This window comes from Opisthocomus hoazin, chromosome 2, assembly GCF_030867145.1.
Source record: "Opisthocomus hoazin isolate bOpiHoa1 chromosome 2, bOpiHoa1.hap1, whole genome shotgun sequence".
NCBI classification, from domain to species: domain Eukaryota; kingdom Metazoa; phylum Chordata; class Aves; order Opisthocomiformes; family Opisthocomidae; genus Opisthocomus; species Opisthocomus hoazin.
The window spans coordinates 532,829-548,994 of record NC_134415.1 but is presented as its reverse complement, the minus strand read 5'-3'; the positions used below and the strand labels follow the sequence as shown (position 1 = coordinate 548,994).

Sequence of the window (16,166 nt, the reverse complement as noted above, 5' to 3'; positions counted from 1 at the left end):
CGTGCCTGTCACACTCGGCTTAGAGCTGGGGATCACGAGGGGCTCGCTGTCTTTGTCCATGGCTGGCTCCTGGAGAGGGCCCTGCCCTTGTCCTGCCTGCGATGCCGACCCAGATTGCGATCCGTGCGTTCCTGAGTCCAGTGCCCATCCACTGCCGGGTCCAGCCCGGGACTGCCTGGCGCTGCCCGGCAGCTGCTGGCGGCCCCAGCGCCCGGCACCCAGCTCCAGGAAACCCATGGCTGGTTTTGTGTGCTTTGCCTTTTTTCTCTTACTGTTAATATTATTAGCATTTTTGGTGTTATCAGCAAAGTTGTTTTAATATTCAGTTTGTAAGTCTCTCTCCCTTTTCCTCCTTTCTCCCTTCCTCTGGTGGGAGGGCGGGGGTTGACAGACAGCAGCGGCCACTCGGTTTATTGCCGCCCTGCTCCAGAGGGTGACACCATACCATTATGTTGTGGTAAAGTGCCGTTTTTACACAACAATCTCCATTTTTCTGGACGTGTCCTTCAGAGAGAGATTGTCAACTAATATAAATCTTATCACTTCTTTGGAAGCAGCGAAGGATCTTCCTCAAAATACTATTTTTAATGAAATAAGAAGTTACTCGTGTCATTAAATAGCGAGTTTTGGAAAGTAAATAGTTCAGTTTGTGAAGTATTGGTACTGTATTTTCTCTCTGTGGTTAAAAATGTTGTTATCAACTGAGTTGTAGATACATATGTCCCAAGCTGTTTTCCTGCTCCTTATTATTTCTAAGAGAAGTAAATCATCTCTAAAATTCCAGTTCTGTGGGAGATTCAGAGTGCAGAGCCTGACATGGAGGGCATTGAGAATGAAAGGGAATACCACAGATCAATCGAAACGGCAGCTTCTGTGGCACACGGTTGTGTGCAACATTTTGTAACACGCTGAAATATTTGTTAGGATAAATGCACTGACAAGTTATTTAGTACGTTAATGGACAGTCCTGTTTTCACTAGTCACTTATTTTTCTGCTGGAATAATGATGTAGTGCTTGTTAAGGAAAAGGAAAGAACATGCAGGGTTAGCTATAGTTGCGAGTCAGATAAGGAGTTACTTGTCATATTTTTCTTCATTGAAATACACAGTGGTTATATACAGTATAACAACAAAAAAGCTTTGACTTGGAGAGCTCTCATGCCTTAAACGGAGCACCTGTAACGAATAGAAATGCTGTTGTAACATTTTGGTAGTGTGGATTTGTCAGTTACCTCCAGAACTTCTGAAGCTGGTCGGTGCTGTGTGCGGGGACATTCACTACCCTCTGTGTTACTGATGCCGTCATTTCTGTGTATGTGCCCCTGTCACTCGCTGGTGGAGATCCTGGAGACCAGTGCCTGAAATCCCTCTGAACCTGCAGCACGTACACTAAAGCGGGAAGGATGCGGAGAGGACGAGTGTGACTTCCAAACAGGGGTGATACGCAGAGAGACAAGTTTTGTTAGACTCTCTCAGTTTCTCTTCGTTTATAGCAAAATAATGCTGTTTCTTGTGTGTTCAGTCTTTCACATTAGGGACTCTCTTTTGGTCAGCAAAACATGAAAGCCTTGACAAACCAGTTGTGCAGTTTGTCCCTCAGTATTAGGACTCAGAAAAATGGACATTGTGGTAGGGGGATGGATTAGCTGTTGGGTTATAAACTCCATTCCTGCAGGGCTTTGTCCCCAAATTTTAGAGTAAACATCCGTCTTGCAATCCCCTTCATAGCTTCTGGAGTGTTACTTAGGATCATCTCATAGTAATCTGTATCTGTCATTAATATTTATACAATGTATATCTCAGGTACTTTTCCAAAGGTATTTGTGCCCTTGTGCCCTTTTTTTTTCGGTCAGCAGTTATTTGGCTAGTTTATACTGTCAGTCACATATTACTAAAAGGTTCAGGGTGCCCAGGGAGGCTGTGGAGTCTCCTTCTCTCGAGATATTCCAGCCCCGCCTGGACAAGGTCCTGTGTAGCCTGCTCTGGGTGACCCTGCTTCTGCAGGGGGTTGTGCTGGGTGACCCACAGAGGGCCCTGCCAACCCCTACCATGCTGTAATTCTGTCATTCTGTGATTAAAAGCTTGGAGCACCTTCCATAATGTGGTTTCCAAGGATTTGTCTTTCTCTTCTGGACTGTGGCCTGTCAGTAACTGTGGGTTTCTTTTACGAAGTGCTGATCAGAGTATTTTCTGAGGTCTGTATTAGGTTCTGCAGCCCTAAATTATGATATTTTTACTGAACTGTGAGTATATTGTGGGTTGTAGGATCATTTTGCAACATGAAAATCTCTGAAAATCTGCGTACTATTTGAAGCTAAAACTTTTTTTAAAAGCGTATGTGTGTGTGAAAGTAATTGTAAGACAATTTTAAGGAACAGATACAAAGTTGGTGGAACTTTTTTTTTTTTTTAATTAAATTCAGGTTGCATTCCAGTTCCTTTTTATAGCTTTGTTTTTAAGTTTTGAATAATGAGATTTGTAGTGTGTAATTTATTCAGTGATTTTCCTTTTCCGATAGTTGATAAATGTCAGTTGTTAAAAGTTTATTTAATATTTTAAAAAGCTTTGTGTTAAATTTTAAACACTTAAGTTTATATGAGTGCAAATGTGTGGGTGCATCTATGTGTAACCACAGTATCTTTAATCAATTGTACATACATCTGTTGTCCACTCTTTCTGATGGTTGTCAGTCAGTCTCTGATGCAAGATGTTGGTGAAGACAGAAAACAGAAGTTCATCTAAATTCTAGCTTGTAATACGACCTTGAAACATAAATTTCCCTTATTTCCATTTACAGATATGTCCGTTTGATCTGTTTTAGAAGGTATTATCATGCTATAAACTATGCCTTTTGCTTGCAGTATTGAGTGTGCAAGTCTTTGCATTCATAAATTCCACATATACATCATATACTTTTTTATGCATTAAAAACATCTGTTCTTTACAAATAATAGGGTTTGGCAAATTCAGATTCTTGCAAAATGTAGAGATTGGGAGTTTAGAGTATTTTGAGATTTTCATATCTCAGAGATTGTTCTAGTCTCTGTCACTACCCATTCTTACAGCTAGCAAAAGTGCTTTAGAGATGGTGATTTTTTTAAGTGGAAGAGTGTTGGTGAGAAGTAACTTGGGTTGAAGTTACTTTCCATTATCTTTTTAATCTGCTTAATATTTGTGTTGAAGTATCTTATTGCGAACATGAACCTTCAGTACAGCCACTCCTGATTAAATTCTTCAGTTACGCTGAAATGTTCTGTGGCTTGATGCTACGCATAATCTCACTTTACCTTATTTCCCTTGTGGTAAAAATTTGATTTCTATTTTGTGAAAGTAAGATGATGGCATTCAGACTTGGAGCTCCTTGGTAATGTAGCTATCCCTATAGTCCCTATAAAGAGAGACAGCTTTTCACCTTTTCACTGCAAATAAGGTGTACCATCATTCTTACTAAATATATATACATTTGTAAATTAAGATTAAGATGAAAGCATTTCTTGCTCAAAGAGCTGAAGCTCTTTGATTTAGTTTATAGCTCATCAAGGGCAGGTAAATTTGTAACATATCATGATCTCTCTGGTCAAACCCTCAGACTACTGTCATCTAGTATAGAACAGCCCTTATGAAATAACAAATACTTTCTTACACTTTTTAATCAATACATTGTGGCATCTTTTTGAAAATTGCCAATACTTCTGTTTGTTCTCTGTTCTACATTCTTCTGGTCCAGCTGTTATCTTTTCGTAGCTCATCTCTGATATAATACAGCAATTTAGCTGTGTGTATCCTGTCAGGGAGAATGTATCTTTCCCTCATCATTCTTCCTTTATTTTCAGATTTAAAATGTGATTTCTCCATTGTTAATTCCCTCTACTATTTTTACACCCCTTTCGTCGAGTCTCTGGCTCTCCTCTCCAACACTCAGCTTCTCTGCTTACGCAAAATATCTCTTTGATAGTATGCCTGTCACTCTGTTGTCTTGGTCAAAATCAGCAAATCACAGTGCTGCGCTCTGATTCTTTTTCTGTGTTATGGAAGGCGCTGGTTTGATGAGCCACTTCCTATGTTTATTGTACTCCTGCTGCTGCTACTGTCCCAAAGTGTTTCCTACATCCATATCCATCTGTGACATTTTCTGCTCTCTGTTTTTCCTGGCAGTATCACTTCACATGTGTGACTTCAATATTTTAATTTTGGTCAGTTCATACAATTATTTTAAAAAGCCTTTCGTTGCCATTTTTGTCCTACGCGATGTTGTTTCCTCACTAGGGTTCAGTTCTATGTCTCTCTTTTCCTTTTCTCCTGCTGCTCCCACTTCCCTACTGTCATTGTTTTTATTAAAAAAAAAATGCAGAAAATAAATGAAAACTGAATGTTCTGTTGAATTAATTTATTGCAAAGCTGAAAAGGAATCTACAGCAATGAAAAATTTAGGATAGCTAGTGAGCATTGGTGTTTAACCATCACAGACCTGATCTGCCAGCAGTCTGTACCGGCTGGCTCCTAGGTAGAGCACCATTAACATTTTCCTCCCTGTATGGGGATCGCTGGGCAACTGTGGACGAGGCATGGATTACTCAAACTTTCCCCAAGGTAGCAGCTGTTCCAGAGTTTTTCTCCTTTTCTCTGGGAGCGGATGTAGGGCAATGGAATCATCAATCTGTATAAATGTATAAAACATAAAGTGGTAGTTCCCACCTTTTCTAACTATTACTGAAGCATATAACATTTTTCAGTAATGCTTTTGAACCTGAGAAGGGGCATGTGGAACACTAAGCTGTTGCAGAATTACTGGTGTTCTGTATGCTCAGCCATCAAAACTGGCCATTGCTACCAGGTTATTTGGTGTATGTTTCTTTACATCAGATGGAAACTCTTTGAAAATGTCTCTGAATATCAAAAAAGTATTCAAATTAATAATATTCCTTTATAAAAGTAATCTTTAGATAAGTAAAATAAACAAAAATTCAAAAATAGCAGGACAGATCATACTCTTCTGAATGCTCAGAGGATCAGAACTAGTAAAAAGACTGAAAACATTAGCAAAAGAACAGAAAATGAAGGGCACTTTTTAAACAACGTTGATGTACGAGTTACGATCATTTTGTAATCAACATGATGACACTTAATACTTTAAAGAATATTACTGTGGGAGAAACGCTCTTCATAAAATTAAGGTGCAGTGCAGAACACAGCTTTTAAAGCTTAAAATGACAGCTTAAAATTCAAAAACAGGCAAGGAAGTTTAAAGAAATGACGTAAAGATTTGTAACCTAGTAGTTTAAACTCTTAAGACCTGTACAAAGACCTGTTGTCATTTAATTGCTAAAGTATCCGCTGCAACAGAGCTACATGTCTTCACTATTTGTGGGTTCTTGTGGGCAAAACCGAGAGTAAAAGTATCTATACTTTAAGAAAAACGTTTGAAAGTTGTCTGGTAGAGACTTGTGGGTCGGGATTTTTTCATGGGCAGGAGCACAGAATGCCTCCAGCAGAGCACGTGGTCGGGCTGGCACAGAAGCAGGACTGTCCTGGGTCTTTCCCATTGCAGCCTGGATGTCAGATAGGTTGGACTGATGGAGCTTTGACTACAGATCCAAGCTGCGGTCGTTCTGAAGGGAGACAGCAGCACAGTGAAATGTAGCAACAGATTACTTCAGTCTCTTTCCTGAGTGAGATATGACTGTGGCTAGAGCAGCTCAGACTAAAGATTCACCAGGCACAGTTTCCTACTGGTGGCCCATAGCTTCTGCCAGAAGCCTGTGTGAATCCATCAGGTAACGCAGTTTTCCAGGGTGCTGTCCCACTCTTGGTCGCTTCTCTGTGCCTCTTGGGATTTTGTAGACCTCTGTGGTACTCTTCTTTAACCGTCTCTCTTTGGGGGCCAAAAAGTAATAGTGTATTCAAGTGTTTGTGGCATGGATGCTATTGATTATCCATTCCCTCTTTTTAGTATCTTTTCAGTTCTACCATATCCTGCTCTGAGATGGAAACGGTAGAACTGCACATGCTGTTGAAAATGGAGCACATCATGGTGTTTTACAGCATTTGTACAGCACTGTTTTCTGTTTCTTTTTCTCTGTTCCTTTCCTGATAATTCCTAGCATTCCATTTACTTTTTTAATTGCTACTGAGCATTGAGCTGATGTTTTCATAGAACTATCTATTATAACCCCAAGATCTTGTTTCTGTGTGGTAATAACTAGTCAAGACCATTACTGTTTGTGTAAAATTATTTTTCACATGTACATTATCTTACATTTATCTACAGTGGATTTCATTTTTCATTTTATTATTAGTCACACAGAATCCTGCATTATTCAATTTTTTTTCCAGTTGGTCTTCGTTTTGACTACCCTGAATGAAAACATATCACCAGCAAACTTTGTCATTTCACTGTTCATTTCTCTTTTTCTGATCGTGAATACTCAAGTCCTATCACAATTTCCTTTTGGAACTGCACTGAGAAAACTGATCATTTATTCCTGACCTTTGTTTCCTGGGTTTTAACCCGTTATATGGCCACAAGAGAGTTTTCCTTTTTATCCAGTAACAGTGTAATTTCTATTAAAAAACTGCTGAGGAAGCTTTTTTAGGGTTTTAGTACCTTGAATGATTTAGTTATCTCCCATAAACTTTGCTACCTCACTATTTATTCCTTGGGTGCTCTGAAAAATGAACTTTTCCAGAATGTTTTGTAATAGGGTAACAGACTCTATAACAAAACTAACAGCAATACTGTCGTTGCTGCTTGTTACCAGACTTTCATAGTTACCGGTAATTACTATTGATATGTTAGCTTGCCTATATTTGGACAACGTTAGTTGAGTAGAACTGGGTTTTTTTGGACGCTGGAAGTAAGTAGAGAGCTAATACAGAGAAGAATCACAGTGGAGGTAGCAATTATTTTCACTGAGGGTATGCTGGAATTTGAACTTTCAGTCAAAAGAAGCATATCTAATTAGATGCTGTGGTTGCACACTAACACCAGGAATAAAATTCCAAACTGAGAAAGCAAAATTTGAATTTTACTTTATGTATTGTCAAAAAGGTGATTGCCTAAATTGTGCACGATCTCCTATGCAGATGTGCCTTTGTGAAATGTCATGTGTGTGAAACTGTAAACAAGATGGTGCAATCTCATCTTCAATTTGCAAATACAGGCATCCATTCTATAAGTTTAAATATAGTTTCTTTTCATTCTGTTCCTAAGTTACGTGGTGCATTCTCACTTAAGAAGCTGATAATTTCAGGATATTTTACCCTTTCCATGGTGCGTCAGTACTTTTGTTTCTTGTTGGACATGACATATGTATTTTCTGGGCTACCACATGCTTGGTCTGAAGGCACCAACAGGCTCTGCAACTTCTTCAACCTCCCTCCCCCCCCAGGTGTTTAAGCGGTTGTGTCAAAGGCCAGCTGTGAAAGGGGACAGCTGTGTGACCTGGGGTCCGACGCTGTGAAAAGCTGGGTGAGAAGGAGCTGCGGGAAGCCGTGTCGAAGGCCGGCACCTCACCCGTCCTCAGCGGGCTCCTGGCCTGGGAGCTGCCTTGCAGCTCAGGTCCCTACCTTCATTCTGCCCCTGGGCTGTGCTTCTGGGTGTGCTGTGTCTTCTAGGTGTGTCTTCTGGTTTCTCAGGTGGGCTGGGTATCTTCTTGAGCCTGACCTCACTGACGTGATTTCCTGGCCAGGCCTGGGATCAGCCTCATCCTTGTGGGCCTGGCTTGGTGAGTGCTGGTCTGGGAGCGGCCGCTGCTGCGCCTGCCCTGTTCACCCTGTGCCGGAGCAGTGGGCCTGAGCCCCGGTCAGCCGGGCACTTGCTGACAGCTGCCGTGCTGTCACCACTGCTGTGCCATCACTGCTGCCGTGCCATCACCAGTGCCGTGCTGTCACCAGTGCCGTGCCGTCACCACTGCTGAGCCGTCACCACCGCTGTGCCATCACCGCTGCCGTGCCATGGCCAGTGCCATGCCGTCACCAGTGCCATGCCGTCACCACTGCTGTGCCGTCACCACTGCCGTGCCGTCACCGCTGCCGTGCCGTCACCACTGCCGTGCTATCACCACTGCTGTGCTGCACCCTGGCACCCGAGCGTTTGGGTTCCTGGGTGTCAAGCTGTCCGGTCATGGCTATTTCCTTGAGCTTGCTGCTGCCTGTACAGAAATCCCGAACAAGCGTGCACATTCTCCAGTTCCATTTGGACGAAAGGGAGGAAACCAGGGCTGCGCTGGAGTTCATCAGTACAGCTGGCTTTTAATTGGTAAACATTTCTTAGTTTATTTGCTGAAATTGTGCTCATCTGAATCTGCTGCTCATACTGAAGCCTACACTGCAAGACTGTGCTACCCATGCTTGGATTCCTGGAGCAGCTTCTCTTCCCCTTAATGTGCTTAGGCTTAAACCCAGAAGTCGCTGCCTTCACCGACAAGTAAGCCAGTTTCGGGCAGTTGTTACCACTGCGGGTCACACTCCGTCCCTCCAGTGAGGTAAAAAGCAGCAGCTCGGGGTGATGGTTTGCAGGGGATGCTGTGGTTTGTGCATACTGGTTTCCCCATGCGCAAGGAGTACATTTTCAGGGAGACCTTTTGATATGCTTAGTCTCGAATACGTTGTTGATGTACAAGGTATCACTGTTTGTGTCCCATGTATCATTTGCAAAGCTTTCAGCAGGCTTATGAAATTGTCATTCTTTCTTGTTTTTTTTCCATGTTTTGCTGTCTGGCAGAATCATCACTTTCTCTCTCTTTGTTGCCTTCGCTCCGTATTATTAATGTGAAATGTGCTAGCTTTAGTGTTGAAGTTTGCTCCTCTGTCTGGAAATCAGAGCGCAAACCGAAGGAGAGAAGAGTATATTATGAGAAGTAAGAGAAGGGTGAAGTTTATGTAAAGGTTAGGAAGGGGAATGAGAGGGGTGAAAGGTAATTACAGAATTTAGCTGGGTAACAAGATAATGAAGGAAGAATTTTGGGTGAAATACGAAAGAACGTGAAGGTAAATGATGCTGAGGCTCAGAAAAGGGGAAGCAGAAGATTCTTTCATGATAAAGATTGAAAGAGAAAGCCTAATAAACTTTCTCCCTACTCCATTCCAAATTCCAGAAATTTAAAATCGATCAAATAGTATTCCTTTTTTACATTCTCCTGGTTTTTGCACACACTAATTTTTCACTGAGAAGGAAGGAATTGAAAACTAAATGTCCCCCCAATTGTCTTTGTGAGGTACTTCTGACATTCCGCTTTTACATAGGCATTACTCTCTCTTCAGCCAAATTCCAACTCTGCTTGATATCCTCTCTTACCTTCATTTGTAGTCCTTGTTGCAGTGACAAGTCCATCTCTTTTTTTGTAAGCAGTTGTGTCTTCCGTATAATTACCTGAGATCCGTAGACATCATGGAGATCATATTTGAGTCTCAAGAAAAAGAATTGTTTTTTTAAGGTTCAGTCTATTTAATATTGTTATCTATACTGCAAAATACCGCAGCTGTTTGCCACGAGTCCTTGTGCACAGCATCACCAAGTGGGATTCATCTCACCTGATTTTAGAGGCTTGCAATGTAGATATCTCTGCCAGAGCTACTAGTCCTAAATCCCCACAGCAGAGAGAAGCAGACCTTTTTAGGCACAATTTTTCTGATGTATTTATATCTTTTTATATCTACTTCAGGGTGAATTGAATCAAACCATAGAAGTGCCCATTTTTCTCACTAGAATGTAGCACGACCAGTTTAGATGAATCTAGCTGTCAGATAAATGCCATTCTCATGGTCTAAATTAGATAGGCATCATAAAGAATAAGTATCATCATCAACAGGTGGAAATGTTTTATAAGTGTGTGCATCTGCCTATATGTGTCTGCGGAGAAAAGCTGTGTGCTCTGTGAAACCTCTGCAGGTAAAGGCACGCAGTTAAAAAAGAAAAGATCAAAGGCAGAGCATAGCACTTGTATTTTTGGAAAGCAAATGGGATCTTTTAAGTCATCTCTCTTTTTCTAGGTGCAGAAGTGCAAATCCCACCCTTTTTTTTTAGCTTACCTTTATGTGGAAATTTTTGCTACTGGAAGAGATCACTGGGCTTATATTGCAGATGTTTTTCCTCCTCCTGTGATGAATCAAACAAAGTCCTTAAAGTGAAGACAGTTGGAAACCCCCCTTTTTTCACTTCTATGTATTTTTCGTTATGTGGGTGCAAATTGCTAAAGTGGTCTGAGAGGTCTCTGACAGTCAGCCTACATTTTCCAAATCACAGCTAGTCTAAATGGAAATATAACGGAATCTGAAATAATGTTAGCGTTATGTAACTTTTAATCTGTTGAAAGGCTTCCTGTAGCTGTGTCCTCTTTTAAAGAGCTGAGTTAAAGGAAAGACTCAGTAATCATTATCATCTGTACAAAAATGCAGTTCAAATGAAAACAGTAGATTAGCTCCTAATATCCCTATTGAGATTTTATTCACTTAAACAGTCGTATCGATGGTAATGGGTGTTTTGACTGATTAGAGATCTCAGGATCAGGTCTATAGTCATTATCACTAATGTTTTCTGATTAACTAGTCATGTGTATCAAAATAATTAGTCCGTGCTATCACCAGCATGTATAAAGCTCCTACAGCATGTTCATCATCAACAGCACAGAAAAGGGAGAGACACTACAAAACACTGGGATACACATCAGAGAAAGCTACTTTCTCTTTTTATATAAAACACTAAAGGGAGAGAACAGTTCAAATACTTTTTCTGATGGGATGTTTATGAGGAAATTAGATTTGAAGAGGTAGAAAAGAGAGAGGGTGTCTCTTTGGAATGAGAAGACATGTCCAGACAGATCATAAATAAGTAGACTTTTACATTCATGTCTTCATAAACTTTTTGGCCAGTAAAAGCAACGTAATTAAATAAAATCAATAGAGAAAACCACCAAGAATTTTACTAAAACTAGCCTGTAATAAATGTCTTTATCTGATGAGATTTGAGAGTGAAAACTGCAAGATAGGGATGGTTTTCTGAATTCTTATTAAATTTTTAAAGTGATACACCAGCAAAGTGTGTGCCTCATACATTTATATTATATGTATATGTGTATAATTCACATATGTACGAGTACTATATATATTCATACATGTTAGCCTTGTGCCTATTAAATCTACATTGTTTAAAAGTTGCTGAAGATGTTGGAAGTCTAAAATGACCAAGGAGTTGCTTTTGAAAGTGGAACAACAGATTTTCTCTGTCAGACCCACACCTGCTTTTTAACTAGGAAAATTCTATCTCAGACTTCTGATACTCAGGCTTTGGTAATTTATTGTATACTTGTTTAGAACTGAACAGGAGGAAGCAGCTCTTCTGATCTTATGCAGCCTGCAGTATGACTTGTTTGACCTTCCTAATTTCTTTTCTGTGGCTAATTTGAAGATCTACATCAACAAATAGCTGATATAGAAAATACACTAAAGAGAAAAGCAGAATCTGAATTAACAGCAAAACCATTCAGAAAGATTTTAATGGAGAGCAATACGAGTACATGAAAGGAGATTGTAGTGAGGTGGGTGTTGGTCTCTTCTCCTAAGTAACTAGTGATAGGACGAGAGGCAATGGCCTCAAGTTGCATCAGGGGAGGTTTAGATTAGATATTAGGAAAAACTTCTTTACTGGAAAAGTGGTCAGACATTGGAATAGGCTGTCCAGGGCAGTGGTTGAGTCCCCATCCCTGGAGGTGTTTAAAAAACGTGTAGATATGGCATTTTGGGATACGGTTTAGTAGGCATGGTGTTGTTGGGAGGATGGTTGGACTTGGTGATCTTAGATCATCTTAGGTATTTTCCAACCTATGATTCTGTGATTCCATGATTCTGTGAAACCTGTGATCTGTGTATCCCAGATCATACAGCTGTAAGCTCTCAACATACGGTATCAGATCAAATAACCCCCTCATTTTTCCCTTTGGGATTTTATGACTACCCATATTGGCACTTTTTCCCTTCAGTCCTTAGCCTAGTAACTTCATCTCCACAACCCTTTCTCTGCCATTTTACTTTTATCCTTCTGCAAACTTTTTCTTAGCTCCTTCTCATGACTTGCTCATTTCCTCAGAAGGATGAACCAAGGTTATCCTGGTGGGCCCTGAACTTGAGTCACTTTTGAACACAGATAAGTAAGCCTGAGGTGGAAATGGCAGGGGAAGATGCTTACAGAGGAGCTTACGGAGAGGGGGTTACAATACTTAGGAGATTTTTGTGTCTCCTGATACTTTGTCTTGCTCCAACACTTTTCCCTTGATCTTTCTCTTATGTCCCTACTCTAGTATTGCCCTCAGACACACTTTTGATATTTCCAAGCAGGAAGTCATTAAGATTCTCCAACAGTTGCAAGCTTCATTCATGTGAGAACATTGTTAGAAAAAGTGGCAATCAGCACCTTACACCATGTTAATTGCATAGTATTCGTTATGATTCTAACTTTCTGGTGGCATCTTTTTCAGTTTACCATAAATTGAAATAAAATACTTGTCAACAAAATGACAGATCCTTGATGCACCATCTTTCAAGGATAAGCGTAACGCGATGGTAGAGACTCAGAGCAAATGGCTTCTCAAAAGACATGCTGATATATCAGCTGGTGTGGGAAAGCTAGAAACAAGTGTCCTAAAGGATGCATCACTGATAGTCAAAAGAGACTATTATGGGACCCTTGCCCCACAAATAAATATATGGAATATGGACCTTAAATTTGAGATTGCAGTGACTTTACCTTCTCAGCAAAGAATAAGTGCAGATGCAGCACACTGATTTTTCCCTCAGTCTTCCTCCACCCACCAATGTATGTAACTGCAAAGGAGACTAGTAGTTATAATTTAATTTATTTATTTATGGTGTTAATGTTCAGTACCAGAATCAGCATTTATAAAAGGACTTCCATTTTTTTAACTTGTAATTTGCTGTGTCTGCACATTCTTGCTGAATGCCAGTGTTATATAATATTAATGGAAAGCTTTATGAAAGCCTATAGATGATGATTAAATGAGCAAAGACGAGGTTCTAAGGTTGGTGCTGCAGCAATTTTAGTGAATACTGGCACGATGCCATAATTACAATTCTTATTAATATTGCTACATCAGAGCTGGTCCGTAAAGCAGGTTTCTTTGTCCTTGTTTCCTTCAGTTCCCCTCTGGAAAGGGATTCAAGGGGATACAGTCTCAGCCAAGGGCTGTGCTAAAATTCAGTGACATTAACAACGCGGTAAAGAGTTTGATGCTGGCCGTCAGTATTGCGCTGCGTGCTGACTTTTTAGCATTTGTGGTTTTAATTCAGTCTTCGCTACTGTTAATGACTTCATCACCCGATGATGTGACTGCACTTTGTGAGCCTGAGATGAGCATATCTGCATAAAAGGTGAATGGATTGCTGAAAATCTCCATTTATGATTTCCTCCTGTACACATTCCTCCTGTAGTGTTCTGCCTCTCCAGCAACCTCGCTATAGCAGACATTTCAAAAGTTATTCTGGGTCTCTGAATAGATCTGTGCTGCTTAACTGCTCCAACTCATTATCTTATAAATTTGTTTCTTGTGTTTCAAATTTGTGCATAGTTTGTGCATAGGGGATGCGTTTAGGGGCACTTCTGATGTTCATGAAAAAGGAGAAGAAGAAAAGGAAAGTGCTAAGGTAAATGAATATTGAGCTAACGTAGTCTATTTTTGCATGGAGTAAGTATCAAGCTAATGTGTAAGATTTATCCTCTATAGTAAATCAGCAATATGTCTCATTTTAGGCCTCTCCTATGACTGCTGTTTTTTACTGCAGCATTCAGTCATGCTGATTTATGCGATACTATCCTGTGAATATTTTGAAGAGTATTATCAATAATATAATTTTATCTTTGGATCCAGATGGAATGAGCTTAGAACACAAAGCAGACAGAAAGTATGATTCCTACCTCAAGTAGTTTACTGCTTGAAATAAACTTGGTATAAAAATGTGAGACATGGACACAAGATATCAGGGAGTGGAGGAGTGGGTCAGGAAAGGCATCAGACCTTTTTGCAAAGTATTTTATTCTGTAAGGGCTCATGTACTCAATAAGATGGTTCTGTTTGACTGGAAGGGTTTTGTTAGTCATGGCAGGAATGCTTCTGGAGAGTAGGACCGAATTAGGACAGTGAGTAGTGGCAGCTACTCGGGATAAGTGCTTCTATGTGTGAATGGAAGCAGCAGTCTCATTAGTCTCGTTAGGCTGGCCATATAAGAAATCAGAGCGATGGGGGAGGGCTGGTGATACCAAATTAGATAAAGGGCTCTGGTCTCACTTCAGGCACTTGAGACCAAGTCAGGAATAAGTGACTGAAATCAGCTTGTTTATTGGGGGCCTCTATTAGCAAGTGTTCTTGCTTACTGAAGTCATGTAGTGTTTCCTTTGAATCGTGCTAAAGATACTGCCCTTTTGTTTTATTGATTGACCTGCTGACCCTGCGTAGAGGAACTGCCAAAAGTAAAATTCAGTCATTTTCAACTGTACTCCTTCTCTTTTGCAATGCCGTAGTTTAGATTTTTGTTGTGGATTCTGCCTCAAATCGAGTCTAATGCAGATGTGCTCTCAATCCTAGTGTTGGCAACCTCAGGCAAAATATGAGTAAAGAGAGATGCAATATTTCATCATATTTCGTTTGTATTCACCTCTCAACATTGTACTATATATTAAATAGTTCAGCATAAGCCTTTTTTTCTTTAGTTGAACTATTTTAATCTCAGAACTATGTTTCAGACTGATTTGAGAAATGTGCTCTCAACCTTTTGAGATGCACTTATCCATAAGAAAAGTTTGTGTGTCTGTAAACGTATGGATGTGTGTTAATTTTCCACGAAAACTGAATTCAGTTTAAATTTTGCTATGCTTTATGTTCTGCTACTGTGATTAATATTCTCCAGGGAGGCATAATGAAAACACTTCATAGATAGCTGACTATAGTTTATATTGGATGCATCACTGATATACTCTTATGTAACTTACATTTCTGAAAGCTTGAAAAAGTACTATAAAAATTTTTCTCTCAGCAGTGTACATCTGCTTTGAAGACATCAACATTTTCTTAGAAAAAAAGTTTTTTGGATATCATAGTTGTCTGAAGTTGAGTTTTGGAATCTAAGCGCACGTTTATGTTAGAACAGCTGTGGATAGGCGTAACATGAAATCAGTAGGCCTTTTCGTTGGCAGAACACAGCCTCTGACCCTCACCATGCGAAGGACATGTACAAATAAAGCAAGTCAGTCATGTTTAATAATATTATTCCAGATCGTATTTACTGTGGTAACATGTTAGGATTCAAATACACATAAAAAGTCTGTTGGTGATAAATGTAGGTGGAAGTAGGGCAATGGAGAAGACAGGGAAAAACTTTTGATCTGCTGTTGATTCTGAAGTGCACCACTGTTAATGGATCAAATGTCCACAACCATTCCTCTTGATATTGGGAAAAATCTGGTAAAAACTTTATTCTGGTCTCAGTTCAAAGCCAGATAATAAGCTTGAGTGTCTGAACGTGGAGATGTCTAGTCTAGCCTAAAACCATGCTATGACTCTTCCATCGTTTTATAAGGAATAGCAATAGCCATCCTGAAAAGGGGTTTACTCGAAACAGTGATCAGGACTGCATGTGGAATCGAATTCATTAGCAATGCCCCAAGCTTACACAGTCCTCTGCATATCATCTTCTGTTCTATAGTTTCACAGAACAGAACGCGTTTCATTTCATTTTCCTTGAAAATTTACTTGGCCTAGTATCTTGGCAGCAGTTTAGAAACTTTGCTAGGGTATACCGCTGCCAGCAAGAATAAAGAAATAATTCCCAGTCTTGCATGAATAAAACTAAATTTGCTAAATTAAATATTTGTTTTCTTGCTGTGATATCAGTCAAACTAATCTTTTAAACTTCATTCAAGGAAATATTCTTGCAATCTGAACTCACTAAAACTTGCAGCTAGACAAATTTAGACTAGGAGTAAGATGGAAATTATAGACAGCTGGGGTTATTAATCTCATACATCACTTGCCAAAGATTACGGTTGCTAATCTTTGGTACAGTTTACCACTGGTAATCTCAAACGCAAGACAGGATGTGTTTTCTAGGAGTTATGGTGCAGTTCACCTAGAACTATTGATCAAGAATCAAGAGTTACTGAG

The 16,166-nt window shown here is 40.0% G+C and overlaps 1 protein-coding gene across 1 annotated transcript in view; it reads left to right on the top strand.

The window, feature by feature from the left end:
• Positions 1–16,166, top strand: part of PRKN (parkin RBR E3 ubiquitin protein ligase) — a 729,755-nt gene that overhangs the window by 260,535 nt on the left and 453,054 nt on the right. The window lies entirely within an intron of this gene.